This window comes from Lissotriton helveticus, chromosome 12, assembly GCF_964261635.1.
Source record: "Lissotriton helveticus chromosome 12, aLisHel1.1, whole genome shotgun sequence".
Lineage (NCBI taxonomy): Eukaryota > Metazoa > Chordata > Amphibia > Caudata > Salamandridae > Lissotriton > Lissotriton helveticus.
Window position 1 is genome coordinate 757,733,535 of NC_136073.1, and position 14,518 is coordinate 757,748,052.

Here is a 14,518-nt window from a genome sequence, read left to right on the forward strand (position 1 = left end):
AGTTCAGAACATTATAGAAAGCATATAGGAGTGTTTCTGGTGTTTTCTTTAACTCTCTCTCCGTACATTCAGTGTGCTAAAGCAGTGGGATCTATTTTGCTTCAATACTTTCCATTAAGGCGCTATATAAAAAAATTATTCATTCGTTCAGTAGCTAAAAAAAGGAATAATGATACTACTCCCATTACTGTTAATAATAACAATGAATTTGCTCATATTTGTCTGAAAAAACTGCTTCCGTCACGTACTGTGCTGAGTTCTCTCCTCCATCTTCTCGCCATGGAGATGAGGAGGGTGTTTTTTTACTTACCATTTCTTAGAAGGAATGCTTTTCTTGACTCACTGAGGCAGGAGGTGTATTAATATATATTTTTAATAATCCACAACCCTTTTCTGTTCTCATATTTTTAGGTCTTGCCTAGCATCGCAGCGCATGCGCGGCTCGCTCTGTAAGATCTATTGTTATCAAGGCGATTTCGAAAGTGGAGTGGAAGCTCCGCCCATGCATTTTATTGGCGTGCGTCATCCTTTATGGTAAAAGCTGGCCTCCTATTGAAAGGGAGGCTTTTTGGTGACCGCCCTGTCTCCTTTAGGCCCCGCCCATCCGGACTCAATCGTTTTCTTGCGGCGTTACACCCATGGTCTCCATAAGTCTGTGAGTACTCCTTTTTTTTATTTGTTATTATTTGCAGCGCGCTTGTTTATTAAATTTATTTGCAGCACGAGCCGCTTTCACAGCGCTTGTTACTTCACTCTCTCGAGCAGGTTACATAATGTCGTCCTCTAAACACAGATTTCACTGTACTCGGCTGGCTCCCTTCCAGAATCACTTGCGCTTCCCCGCCAAAGCCATGTGTTCTGGGTTGTAGCAATAGCTGCTCTGTTCTTCGAGCACTCCATGCACCTCTTGCTACGTTTTCCCTGAAAGTACTTGGTAGAATGTTAATTTTGGGAATGTACCTGCAGCGTTTGCTGTTATTTGCAGCGCGCTTGTTTATTAAATGCATTTGCCACGCGGACTGCTTTCACATTTCTTGTTTTCTAAGCAATAATCCCTTCTTGGGCAGCACCGACTCCATATATGATTCAAAGTATTTCTGTACAGCGCAGATACTGGATGTATGGGTGCACGTTGTATTTTCTCCATATTATGCGGCTCATCCCTTTACCAGTTAGAAATGGGCTCCGCTGGATGCTGTGGACAGAAAATTGCTCTTCGGAAATGAGGTAATTTCTAGTAGATCCCTTCGCATCTTGAGCGGTTATGACGTTGAGTCATGTTCAATGGCTGCTTGCAGGTCGTGTTTTAACGGTATTAGAACTTTCCTTGTTACCACCAATTTTTCGGCAAGGAATGAGCGCGAGGTTGGCAAGCTGTGACCAACGTGACAGAAGTTTGAATCCCACTAAGGCTAACTCTGCACTTAAGCCTTCAGAGTCGATAAACCGAGCGCTTTACCTGTGGTAGTAGTTCCACCTGTTTGCAGCGCTTTAACGGCAAAACTGATCTTAAGCGCTTATGTTTATGATTGTTTTTCCATTGCACACAAATAGCCTATTGTTGGAGACACTTCTAAATGCTTGTGACCTAAATGCAGGTCCTTGTAATCTGCCCAGCCCCGGGTGCGCTGTTAGGAAACGTGCTCAAAAAGCTACAGTAATCACACCCAATGGCACCTAGGCACACTGCGCTTAGGTACACCTGTCATAAACTATACAGCGCCTAGAAGCAAACCAGGACGGACAGCAGGCCGCACAGCTCAGTTCTGTAGCCTGCAGCTCTGCAGAACAAGCATTTGCAATGCAATAGGTCTTGCATTTACGTGAGTTCGAGCTATTGGCATCGTAAATTACAATGCATTTTATATATGTTTTGGTTTTTAAAACATAAATAAAAGACATTGTCATTTACAAAGCCAATAGCTTAAGCGTGCATAAATGCGAGACCTATTGCATTGCAAATGCTTGTTCTTAAATGTTGCTGTCTATTTTCTTTTATCTCCTGGCTGTAGGGTATTGCTCAGAGACATTCTGTGTAGTTGTCCACTGTGTAAATGTTATGTTTGTAAATGCACATATACATATTTGTGCATCGCCCAAATGAAAATTCGTATTTACTTTTTTATTTTGCATCACATCCAAAATGTTTATTTGTATCCACTCGAAAGAACGTTACAATCTATTGCACAGCAAGGCTGACATGGGCCCTAGTGCACGTAAGGAAATGGGCCGCAGCTTTGTGGGTTAGGTAGATAAATGAAAGGAGCAATCAGGGATCCTTTGGGCACCTTCCGTCACTGGGCCCCGGTGCCACTGCACCTGCTGCACTATTGATAGCCACGCCCCTGGTTTTAATTATATGTTACGTATTAGTACACAGATCAGAGGGATGCCGCTGGGGGATTGGGCGATGATGAAGCGTTTGTAGAGATCTGTGGTCAAGCTGTCAGTGCAGCCAACCCCCTATGGACCGAGGAGGAGAGTGTTTATTATAGAAGAGCGTTAGGTCGAACTACAGGTGTGCAACAAATTCTTGGATTAGCGCTCGATACAACTCTCACCACAAGTTATGGTGATTGTTCTTAACATGTTATGAAAATAAAGCAGATTATTAACAATGACAGTATTCACACCGGCAATGATAATAAAAAATATTATGAGGATAATAGAGTAAGTAAACAGACCGAGCCAACCAGTCTTGCCACCTGGAAGAGGTAAATCGCACGTTTTTATGATGTTTACGTTTTTCGGTGTCTCTACAGCTTTAAAGCCAGAGCTGCTCGTTCTACTTGCACCATAATCCAAGGAGCTGACAGGCCGAGGCGGAGTGATCCACAGTAACACGCCGCACACAAGCCTGGAAGCAGAAGTGTCGTCCTCCGCTGTGATTGGTCAGCTGTCTCGCTTGTCAAAGCGCAAGGAGGCGAAGCGAGCGAGAGTGCACCCGCCTTCTATCATCCTCTGCTCTGGTTGGTTAATGTACCCGTCCATCGCGCAGCAGGGTAGGCTGCGCTGGCTGGTTACGTTGTACCTTTTCCAGAGGCTGCAATAGTTACCTCTGGAGCTTGGAGGAGGAAGGGATGTCAGCGCGGGGGGGAGTGAGGCTGTGACGCGGGGGGGCAACGAGGGGACGAGAAGGGGAGCAGCACCACCGACGAGGGGCCTCGAGGGGCCTGGATCGGGGGGCCCGGCTCAGCAGCAGCTGGTGAGTGAACACTGGGCCCTGGGGAGGAGGATGGCTGATGGGGGGAGGGTGCGTGTTTATTTGTATTTTCAGCCTCACTGTTTTTGCATCCTTTTTAAGAGTGTGTTTATCGGTACGAGGCCTGTCACCCTGAACATTAAAGATCTTAAATGTCAGAAGGACGTATGCAACAAAAACAACATCACAGCCCCCGCCCCCTTCTCTCCATTTACCAACCAGAAGGAAATAATATTTTTAAAGGGAGTGGACAGACTGACAGCAGAGCTCGTGATGCAAGGGCGCAAGTGTGGGGGGCTTCTGCAACTGTATTCGAAAGTATGTTTCGGTTTATGTCTGCCGGTGCGTTGCCAAAAGAAGATATTCTGTCACTTCACCTACTGACAAGGAAATGCTGTGTATAATTGGACTGTCTGACAACTGCACGTACAGGAGGCGGGGTGACCTTAATGTTTGAAATATAATGGTGCCTCGTTTAATTTCTTTACATTTTAACGTGATGATGCAAACCACCAACGTTTTATTTAATATGAGCAAAGTCCTCATTTTGAGAGGAAAAAGCCTTGAGAGCACCTCCCTGGTTTTTTAGTACCGGCGCCCTCCGCCCAATAACAACTGATGTTTTGGAGAATGTGTGACTCTCACAGCAGCGTGTGTGAAATGGTGACAGCCACCCTTCCGCCAGTGCCACCAAGAAATTAGGTGGGTGGGGCGGCCTGACAGCGGAAAACGGCGTTTAAAAGTGGGAGGGTTGGGTACCAATTGAAACAATGTTTTGGATAATGTGTGCAGCAAACACGAATAGTCAACTCTTAGTAACAAGTACAGAATTATTTTAAAGTGTCTTACTGCCACACAATTGTGTGTATGGGATGTGGATCACTGCCCAGATGGGATTTAAAGTATGTTTGGATTTATTTGTGGTAGTGGATAAAACCCTCACTTGGCAGAAAATATTTTTTTAAGTAAAAGAGAGCAGTCTGACCTCAGAATTTGGACATTTCTGAGGCTTTCAACAATCGATTTGAAATTATCATCGCTTTCATCCAACATTCCCCATTCAGAGGTACCCACCACTATTTTGTTTTGTAGTCTGAGTAGGGACATGCTGTGTATTTGACAGGGAGCATTTGCGATTTGCATGGTTGTTTCAGGGTGATTAGCTGTAGTGCTTGGGTGACAGGGAAAGGGCTATGTTAATATGGCCCTCTAATACAAAAAGGGTAATTAACGTGGATGGGTCCAGAGGGGGGTATCTGAGCGCAAGATAAGTTCCTGTCCACAATTACGTTTTAGGACGTGCCTTTTATTGTGTCCCCAGCAAGAAGGACACAGCACCACTCTTGCCCACCCTTTTAAAGAAAGGCTGACCTCTTTTGAGGGCGTGCACGTGTTGTTTGTTGGCTTTTTCTAGTCTCTGCACACATTTTGGGTGGACCATGCCATGCGCGACACCTTAAACCAGTCTAGTCAGCTTACCCAACTGGATGTTGCAGACTGGGATACTTGTGCGCATCCTTCCAATGCAGTGAGTGTAACTACAAGGTCTAGAATGCAACCTCCGTTAGAATAAAATCCAGTCTAGGTAACACAAACGGCACAGTGCCTCGTGGCAGGCAGTTTCGCTTTCCAAGTGAGCAATTTAGTGAACTTTTCGACCTAGCTGGGTAAGAATCGAAACTTTTCATAATAACAAACACCCATTCCAAATCATCTGGCTGCTAATATGTTTGCTTGGTAGTTCTAGGGATTAGGCAGAAGTCTCCGTTTTGTGGTGATTGACTGAGAGAGGGTCATAAAATGGCAATAAGAGGGTGGGTGTCGGAGGTGTTTTGGGTACAAGGAGTCATCCATGCAGACGTTGGGTTCATTGGTCACACTCCCTTGGCCTCCCGGCCTGCTCCGGACCCTCTAAGCACACACGTCCCAGGCCCTGATGCTGCTACTGTCGTGTGTCTACATCCAGTGTTTAGCTACGGTTGCTACTCATGCACAGCGTACTGTGTGTGGTGTCCAGAAACCACGTTATCAGTCACTTCAGCCATTAATGACCGCAGTTCTGTGCTGTTCACTGTCTATGCCTGATTGAGGTCAGTGCAAAAGTTAGTGGGGCGATTCAAGCAATCACCTTGCCTAGTGTTGTTAAAGCAGAAATTAGCATGACTTTTTTGGGGGTAAGATTTGGTTTGCTTTTTTGAAGATCGAAATAACCCTCACATAATCGTTAAATTAGCTCAAGAAACCGTGGAAGAAATGCTACTCTTAATTTCAGTGTTGTAGATTTTTCTTTTAATCTTCCATTGTCTTGTTAATACAGGCAGCGTGTGCTTTCTTTCTAAATAGATGAAGAGGTGAAAACCTCTAAAACACAAATATTATCTTATCATTCAGATTCGTCAATCATAGTCTCCTCATAATGAAAAAATAAAAACATTGTGCTTTGAAATATTTGCATGTTTAATGGCGTGAAGAAATAGGTTACTCTGCGTGTCTTACAAAAACAGCCTTAGTGTGTATAAATGTATATTTTGTCTAATTGTTATGATAATCTGTACTTATCCATATTAAAGAATCCTTCACATACACTTATAAGTATGCCAAGGCCATGAAAGTAAATTTGGCAAATAACACGTTATTTAGAGCAATTGTACTAATAAACTGTACAGTGATTAGACCCGAGAAAAAAACACGGAGTACTTCCCCACAGATTACATGTTATACTAACATGATATGTGGCGCAGCTCTCCTAACACACCTTAATCCTCTTCAGGGTGATTTTACCTTACTGCTCACATTTAACACCAGGCATCCTGATGTCGGTTAAATATCTTTTTCTGAAACACAAACTCATGGAACCATACCATGGCGTTCACCTTATATACAGATACACTGACCAATATGCTGTTTATGACTATAGTTGTGTTGACTGGGGGAGGGGCGGGTGAGATATTTCATCATGATCTAGTCATTGTTTTACTTCTGCAACTCGTGGCCACGCCCCACATTCAAATCATAGGGTATTATGCTCTGCACATCTGCATATATGCTGTTGGAGGCCTACTCCTACATTTACATGTTATTTCTGTCATGTAGAAGTGTGCGTTTCACTACTTATGAAATACGTATACAGTAGATGTATGTTCATACTGAAAGACATGCTATGTGATTGCTTTAGTCTGATCTGTTATTTGCGGGTGTAGTGTCATGCTGCTTTATTCTGATCTGTAATCTTTTGGGGGTTTCGTGTAATGCCGTGCTGTTAAATATTGTAGGCAGGTATTTAAAAACGAAAGGTTGCTCTTTTTGCTTAAGAGTCCGACCTATGAACTTGGTTAGTTTCTGCACAAGGTTAAAAGGGAAAAAAATCTGTTTCTGCGGAGTAATTTTCCGGCCCTTTATAATGGGAGCATATGTAATGTAAATGTGTTAACACCCTGGGGTGCTTTCCAAATGACGAGTTCTCCTCCCCAACACGCCATGCTTTCTGGAATCCCAGCTGAGCTGCATGCGAATCACGTTAAAGATTCACGTGCCACAAAACTGCTCTCCGTATATCATGCCCTCCCGCTCGGAGTGAAATCCATCGCGTATCACACTTGCGTTTTCATGGCACATTCCAAATACGTGTAATAGTTCCAGAGAAGTGACCGCTCTTCCCGTTCTGTTGATTATATTTGGTAATTTCTTCTGCACAGTATGCTATGTATATTCATAGCATTTTGGAACGATATTAACTCCACACACTTGTAACATTTTAGCGCCTGGGTACTCTCCCGAGTGACAAGCGATGGTAAACTCACTGGTGAGTCATAACGTGGACGGCAATACGTAGCGCTGTGTAGCTCCGTCGGCGCTACGTCACGACTGCGTCGGTGCTACGTCACGACTCCCGAGAGTGACGCCGCGCGCTTCCCTCGTTAGTGAGAGAGGAGCTGGGCCCGCGGTTCCCACCACCAGGATATTTCCGGACATGGGTCGGCTGTATTACATGTGTAACCTCTCCCATGCGACTGTGTCCCCAAAGTCCTCGCCGTCGCGGCGCAGCCTTGAGAACAGGCTCCGAGTGGCATGTGTCTGTGTTGTACACGTGCACTCTGTTGCCTTTTCCTGTATCTGTGGCATGTAGATAAACCGCAGTGGAAATTCCCCACGACCTTTGAGCGGCAAGGTCTCGGTGGCCCTGTCTCTTTCATGTAGGCCTAGCTGTCTGTGCCCGGATCTGTAACTAGTTGCCAGTGCTGACTGGCCTCACAGGTGCCACCCTCGCCCTCCACTTCAGGATGGCTTTCCAGCTGCCTGGATTCTCATGAATGTTCTTAACCTTGATTTTTTCAATTTCCAAAGGAAGCAAATAGAACGACAAGCACTGGCCTGCAGATTTTTAATTTTCTGGGTAGTTTGGAGTTAGTACATTTTTACATTTTTTTTCATTGGCAGACATGTATATTTCTAAATACATTTCAACAGAAGCAGCTAGAAAGCTACTAATATAGCGTAGCTTCTGGCCTTTTTAGTGGTTGTCTGCACAATACTTTTAATGCTCAATATTTGATTAATTACAAAAGTGAAAGACGAACCCTTGTATCAGTTCTCTTTGTTATGGAGGATATCTCATTTTGTCTGCATATGTTTTGAGCATAGTGGTTTTAACTGTAGGAGACTTATTGATATTATTTTTCCTATGCACGTATAACGGTAGAAATTAGGCAATACATGTGACTATTCCTTAATTTTTAGGTTTCGCTCGCGCTGTGCTTGCGAAATCTATTGTTTTTAATCTAAACTTAAAAGTATTTTGGATGCTCCCTCTTTTTCCTGGCTTTTTAATGGTTCCTGAGCTTGCCACTTACTTTTCCTCCATTTCTATTCGAGGTAGAATATTTTCCTGCATTTGCCAATGCTTGTTATTTCTAGTTTATTTTCTTAAAGTAGGCACCTTTGTGGTCTTTGAACTATTGGAATTTTTCGAACTAATTTAATCTTTTCAATAATACCCGTCAGTGTTTGGTGCATAGAGAATTTGGTATGGCCCGGTGAGGTGACATTGTGTCTTTCCTAGAGAATCCCTATCAATTGTTTTGCCTGATTAGGCCAGAATCAAACAGAATGTGATAAAAAAGAATGACTGAATTACCACCTCATTGCTTTTCACCCACTGTGCCGCACTAAACGGAGACCTGTCATATGTAAATCAGTTTTAGTCCTGCTTCAATAGCATCCTTCCTACCCAAATTGTCAGTTTAGGTATCTTCCATATGAGGACACAAGCAACTCCAGATCGGATTCCTCCATAATGCAGCGTGAGTCTCATGGAGCAGTCAGCAGGTGACCCACATCTGAGTATACTGGTCGCACTTCGTGTCAACTGGAGCAAACAACAAGGTGCTGGAAGGAATGCTTAAATTAATCTCAGCCAGTGGTGATCGCTTCAAACTGCATTCCAGTCCGTTGCCGGTAAGCAACCGTAATCTGAAACTGGACTGCTTGTTTTTCATTTGAGACGGGACCTTCCATGGCAGTTTGGGATGTACTCTTCCTCTTGTAAGAGTCTAAGGCTGCTTGTTTTGATATAGCTAGTTCTCGTCTGAGGTGGCATGGTGGGCACACATTTTTTTGTTGCTCGCAGTGATTATCGATAGCTGAGAGCCATTCAAGCAATCCACTCTCCACTTTTTTGTTTTACTCAATGAATAGGCCAGTGTGGCCGATGACGCCCATCTGTTCAAAAACGGAAGACTGCCTTGAGTCATTGTTCCTTATTGTTTTTTTTTTTTTTGAAGACCTTTATTTGCATCAATAGGATAAACATGCGTGGGCCTACAACCAATCCGGCCGGCCACAAGTCAAAGACGATCAAAAGTCAAAATAAGCGACACAAGGCCAGCTGGCAGGCAGGCAAACACATTTAAACAATGCTAGGAATGGAATAAGTGACATTAACGGCCCAATATCAGGATCAACGAGGTCCATTTTATAATAAGGGGACAAGGCTCATGGCAGACTCATAAATACGGGAAAAACCAATAAACAGGAATACACCCATGCCAAAACGGGAAGAGGGGGGGGGGGGAGGAGGATGTAAAAACACGAGTCGATCGTAGCACAAAACAAACGCAAAATATAGTGGATAAGCATACAAGTACTACCAGCATCTCATGCCCCCCACTCAATAACACGCTAACAAAGGCAAGGGGAGCGGTTAGACTGTACGAACGGAACCTATTTCTATCCATACGAGCCTGGGAAAAAGGGGGGGGGGAGAGGGGGGGGGAGGAAGGGGAGAGGGGGAGGGAAAGGGGGAAAAATAGGGGGGAAACAGAGGGGAGGAAACCAAGAAGGGCAAGAACAGGGGAAAGGAAAAAGGGAAGAACAAAGAAAAGAAATATAAAGGAGAAACACAATCGTGCAAGATGGGCGCCACCCCGGGCCAGGCATCCCACAGCTAATAGTACAGAAGAAAGTGGAGAGCTGGCGAGAAGAAGGGTATGGCAGTCGCGACGGAGCATCGAAACCGATAAAAGTGGCATAGCGACAGACCCCAACCCACTCATGCCAGAGAAGCGAGGACAGAAGCGGCACCGCTATAAAGGGATAGAAAAGGGCCATAGAACCAAAAAGAAAACATCTGAAAGACCCCGCCCACCCCGCACCCCTGCAGAAGGCTACGGCCTACCCTCCAAACAGCGTGCCTGTCGCCCTAATCCGAAACCCGAAATATAGTAAAGAAAGAAAGTAGAATAAGGAGACAAAAAGAGGAGGAGAGGGAATATGAAACAAAAAAATAAAATATGAGGGAGGAGCCAGAGGATATGAACAAACACATTCGGCTACGACCCTCCCCGGCCCAACAAATGAATAAGTATCAAATCAGTACTACACCTTCACATACAGCAGAAACCCGCAAGGAGGGGGAGGAGGGGGAAATGTTAACGTTTCACAATGTCGGGAATACAAGCATCAGTGCAACGATCAGGTAAACCAGCAAACTATCATGTTGTGCAACTTACCCCCAACCCTTCCTAACCACGAAACCAACCCAATAAAGGATAATATGGAGCAGACCACCCAGCACAGAATAATCGTAATGTTGACCAGAGTTACGGCAGTGATGTAGGTTAGGGAGAGCCATCGTACGGAGGGAATACAAAAAGTCAATAAAGCAAGTCAATTGTAGCAACAACGACAGGGCAGGCAAAAGCAAGCCGGAGTCCAGGTGCGCAGTTCGACAATACAAAGGTACCCCTCCAGGACAAAAGTTCGAATCCATCGAAGCGGGAGCAAACGGCGGCCCACCATAATTCCCAGTTGTCCGGGAAGGAGCAGATCTCCGCGTCGCGTGGAAGTCCTCGAAGTCCAGACGGTGAGAAAGCAGAGGTTCAAAAGCCACCGGCCCATCAAGCGGCCGAAGAACAACAGCAGCAACTCCTGGCGCAGCCGAAGGGGCCGAAGCAATGAAGGCATCAGGACGATAGGGGTGCATGAAAGAGCGGCGACCCAAAATTGCGGCGGGCCGCATGGGGTCGGTAGAAGCACCGGGGGCCAAGACAGCGTACAAGGACATCAAGGCGTCCAGGACATCTCCGGGCGTGGGCGCTCGAGTGCACGCCCAGGCCTCCGCACAATCTGGCCAGCAAGGAGCGTCGATGCAGAGCGGATCACCCCCCACGTTGTTGGTAGCCATCTTGTGAGTTTCGCCACCCCACACTCCACCGTGGGCCCCCAAACAGTTCCCAAATGTAGGACTTTACAGACCTCCGGAGGTTCCCAACAACGGCCTCACCGGCACAGAACGGGCAGGCGCTCGATGGGGGGGGGCCCCCTCCGAACAGTGGCAGGCCCCACAGGCGAGAGACAGGCACGGGGTCCAGGGCTGCCGGACAGGACAAAGGCGAAGGGACCCCTTCACACAGTCAGCCCCCAACACATCTCGTCCCCCTCCATCCGCACGGTCCAGAAATCGGGGCTGGTTCAGGATCGCCGGGGCATACACACAACGGTTCCCACCAGTGGCTCACTCTCGCGGCTGGGGCCAGCAATCTCTGCACCGCCGGTCGGGTCCCACAGGCGAGGTCCCGGTCTCGAGCGCCCGGAGGCCCCAATCTCACCGAGGGCACAGCTGCGGACCCACAGCACGCAGGAGCCTCCGGACCAGACGGTGAGTAAGAGTGGGTCTTTAAATTTCAAAATCTGTAGTGAAGTATCGTCGCAGTACAGGATAATATTGCAGGATATTCGAGGTTAGCCGGAGGGCCGACGGAGCCGAGCTAAAAGGCGGCCATTACGCTCTCGAGCTAGGCTCCTCCATTGTTCCTTATTGTTAAGGAACTAGAAAGAAACGTAATATTATTAATTTATCCACAACAAGATAGTATTGCACAATAAGTTAAACTCTTTAATTAAAGTTTGGATAGGCAGGAGGTGGATGCAAAGAAACACGGGATGTGATGTCAGATTGAGATGAATTGGATGGGACTAAATTATATTGAGCACTTAGCAAAAATACATCTTAAACCGATTTGTTTCAAGTAGTTTATTAATTTGACATGGTTTTTATTCAAGCAGTTATGTTCGTGTTAGCATCCCTTTTGAGAATTAACAGGAAATTCATCCTTGGCATGGGTGACATTTCTGATAAGTTTCTATAGGGACGCTTAACTCGTGAGCTGTTTTACTCGCTAATGTTGGGTTCCCAGTGGTGGAGGATGGATGTGAGAGATCACATTGGAAGAATTTGTATGCCTTAATTTTATAAATAGAATTAAGTTGAGAGAAATATCGGACCTGTGTAGTGTAATAGTTCACTTGGACCTCACCAGCCAAAGTTGCTGGACTTTTTTTGTGTCACCAAGGGTGAATAAGCTCCCGTTGATGATGTGCTTGCCAGATAATTGTCATTCTATGTCTGAGCTACCATTATGCCTGTGTGATAATATGTCCTCAATAACTGATTCGCACATTATATTATTTTGTACATTTTATGTATTACCAAGGAAGAGATATATTTTATCGAGCTTGTATGCTGTGCAATATCTTCCTATTTGTGGCAAGGTTTGAAGATCAGGAAAAGTATGCGGGTGTTACAATGTCAGAAATGTATTGAAAAGATTAAATCTGGCCGATATAATGTGTGTGTATATATATATATATATATATATATATCTCAAGAAACGGATCTCCCATGCAAAAGGAAACGTACAACGACACTCCAGGAGTTGCTGTGCTTCAAAAATTTATTTTGTCAGCAGAACAATATATGTTTGTTCTGCTGCCAAAATAAATCTGATCTGTTTCTTGATAATTGGGCCGCCGGGACCCCAACGACGACCCACTCGCGAGCAGGTACTGGCCGGATACCGGAATTGTGACTTGTGTGTGTGTATATATATATATATATATATATATATATATATATATATATATGTATATATATATATATATATATATATATATATTGTGCTTTAATTGGTTTGATAATCTGTTTTGTATTGTGTACTGTACTTTTATGTTACCGAAAAGTAACAAATAAATCTAACTGACTGACTGACTGTGTCACCAACTGTGCAGTCTTGCTTGACCTCCTCTACTTTCAAACATCTTAGGAATATTTCATTTGAGTTACTGGTTTGACCCCTTAAACTCTGCTTGGAGTCTGCCTGATTTTCTTACCTGTTCTCTTAATACATTTTAATTTGTTGCTGCAAAGTATGTCCTGACTATCCTCCTGCCCTCACCTCCGCTTTTTCACCGATGGGGGCAGAGAGAAAGCACCTCTTCTGAAGGTTGAACGTGGGAGATTTTTCAATATGGGCATTCTTATTTTAAAAATCTGTTTGTGACCAATGGCTTTTTGTCTTTTTTGGTACATTAATATTGAAGGTATATGTTTGTGTATGCCATATCTTCTACTTTTGTTTTTCATCAAACAGTCCTGTGGGGTTTAAAGGTATTACACAGTCTCCAGTCCCAGTCACTTGTCTCTCACTTCTCCATTGAGTGCTATACTGTATTCAGTACCTGGAATCCTTTAACCTATAATTGAACTTGCTATAATGGTCTTAAAAGCTTTGCCAAATCCCTCAGCTGCTATACTCGCAACCGTAGTTGTTTGGAGTCCTCCTGTCTACTTCTGTAGGGTCTTACAGGGCATGTGCCTGCTCCAGTGAAGTGTGTGTAGCGTAAGTCTGGTTGGGGGGTGTTCACATGCCAAGTAACACCTGGGCTATGAGTATGTACAATACAGAAGGCTAGTATTGTCATATTGTAAAAGACTCCTGCCCAGCCATGCAGGAAATGGGATTGATAACATGGTAAAGTATATCTTGGCTTATGTGCCAGCATCAACATCCTTGTGCGTCTAGCTCTGGTTTATATCTGACAGTGCAACATTACAGAAGTCCATCATTGCTGTTGGGTGTTCGAACCCATGGATCCTGGCTCCTGTTGAGAATTTCTTCCAGATTGTTCACAGTAACTGTCCCGAGCTGTTCCAAGTGCAGATAAGGTACAGCAGACGGAGGGACACTGTTGGGGGAGAACTCTTTTGGACTGGTTGCTTCAGGTTAACCCACTGAAGAGTTTCACCCTATTCAGTTTGAAGTCCCATCCCGCTGCTCTCCAGCCAGGTCCTATGATGTTAATACTGGATGGACTGCTTCTGTCAGGTCCACCTTGGGACCTATTCATCCTGTCCAGTTGTTATACAAGAAATGATACAGTTGGAGCTCTCATCATGGGACCACGCTGTGTCAAATCGTATTTTGAACTATCTAATATCCTACATAAGTACGCTCTTAATGCCCGTCTTACATGCAAGCTTTTAAGGTTGGAGATATTTTTGGGGGATTATCATTGCATCTGGGCAGCGGCCTTGCCAAGTATCAACCTCCAAGGATGCATATGAAGCTACCGTCTCTACGGTACAACACAGTGACGATGCAGGGTTCGACTCTGTGAGGAGTACACGTCTCCACGGTACAAGACGTGAGGATGCAGGGTTCGACTCTGTGGGGAGTACAACCCTGTTAATATAAGAAACGACTACATAATACGTTGACTGCAGTTATCAATCACTGATGTTAGAGAACTTATTGGTTTTGACAACAGGGAAAGTAAATATGTCAAGAGCTACGAGAAAAAATTTGAAGAACAACAAAGCACACCATTCACCACAACAAAAAACAATGTCGATAGAACGGGTAACTAAAACAGCACGTAAAACAAATTAAGCACTTGAAACATTAGGCACCAATATGTTTTCTGGCTCATGTTCATCAAGTTTGAGTCCGGTATTGCAGTAATTTATTATGCACTGGCTCA

General features: G+C 44.7%; 1 protein-coding gene across 4 annotated transcripts in view; it reads left to right on the plus strand.

Annotated features, from left to right (window-relative positions):
- The first annotated feature begins 2,910 nt into the window (after nucleotides 1–2,910).
- Nucleotides 2,911–14,518, plus strand: part of MEF2D (myocyte enhancer factor 2D) — a 449,440-nt gene continuing 437,832 nt past the window's right edge. For 3 of the 4 annotated variants that reach the window (XM_078671228.1, XM_078671231.1, XM_078671230.1), the window contains exon 1: nucleotides 2,998–3,205. The gene's annotated coding sequence lies outside the window, so the exon portion shown is untranslated. Of the gene's footprint in view, nucleotides 3,206–14,518 lie in introns of all 4 variants that reach the window. The other variant, XM_078671232.1, reaches the window with a different exon arrangement.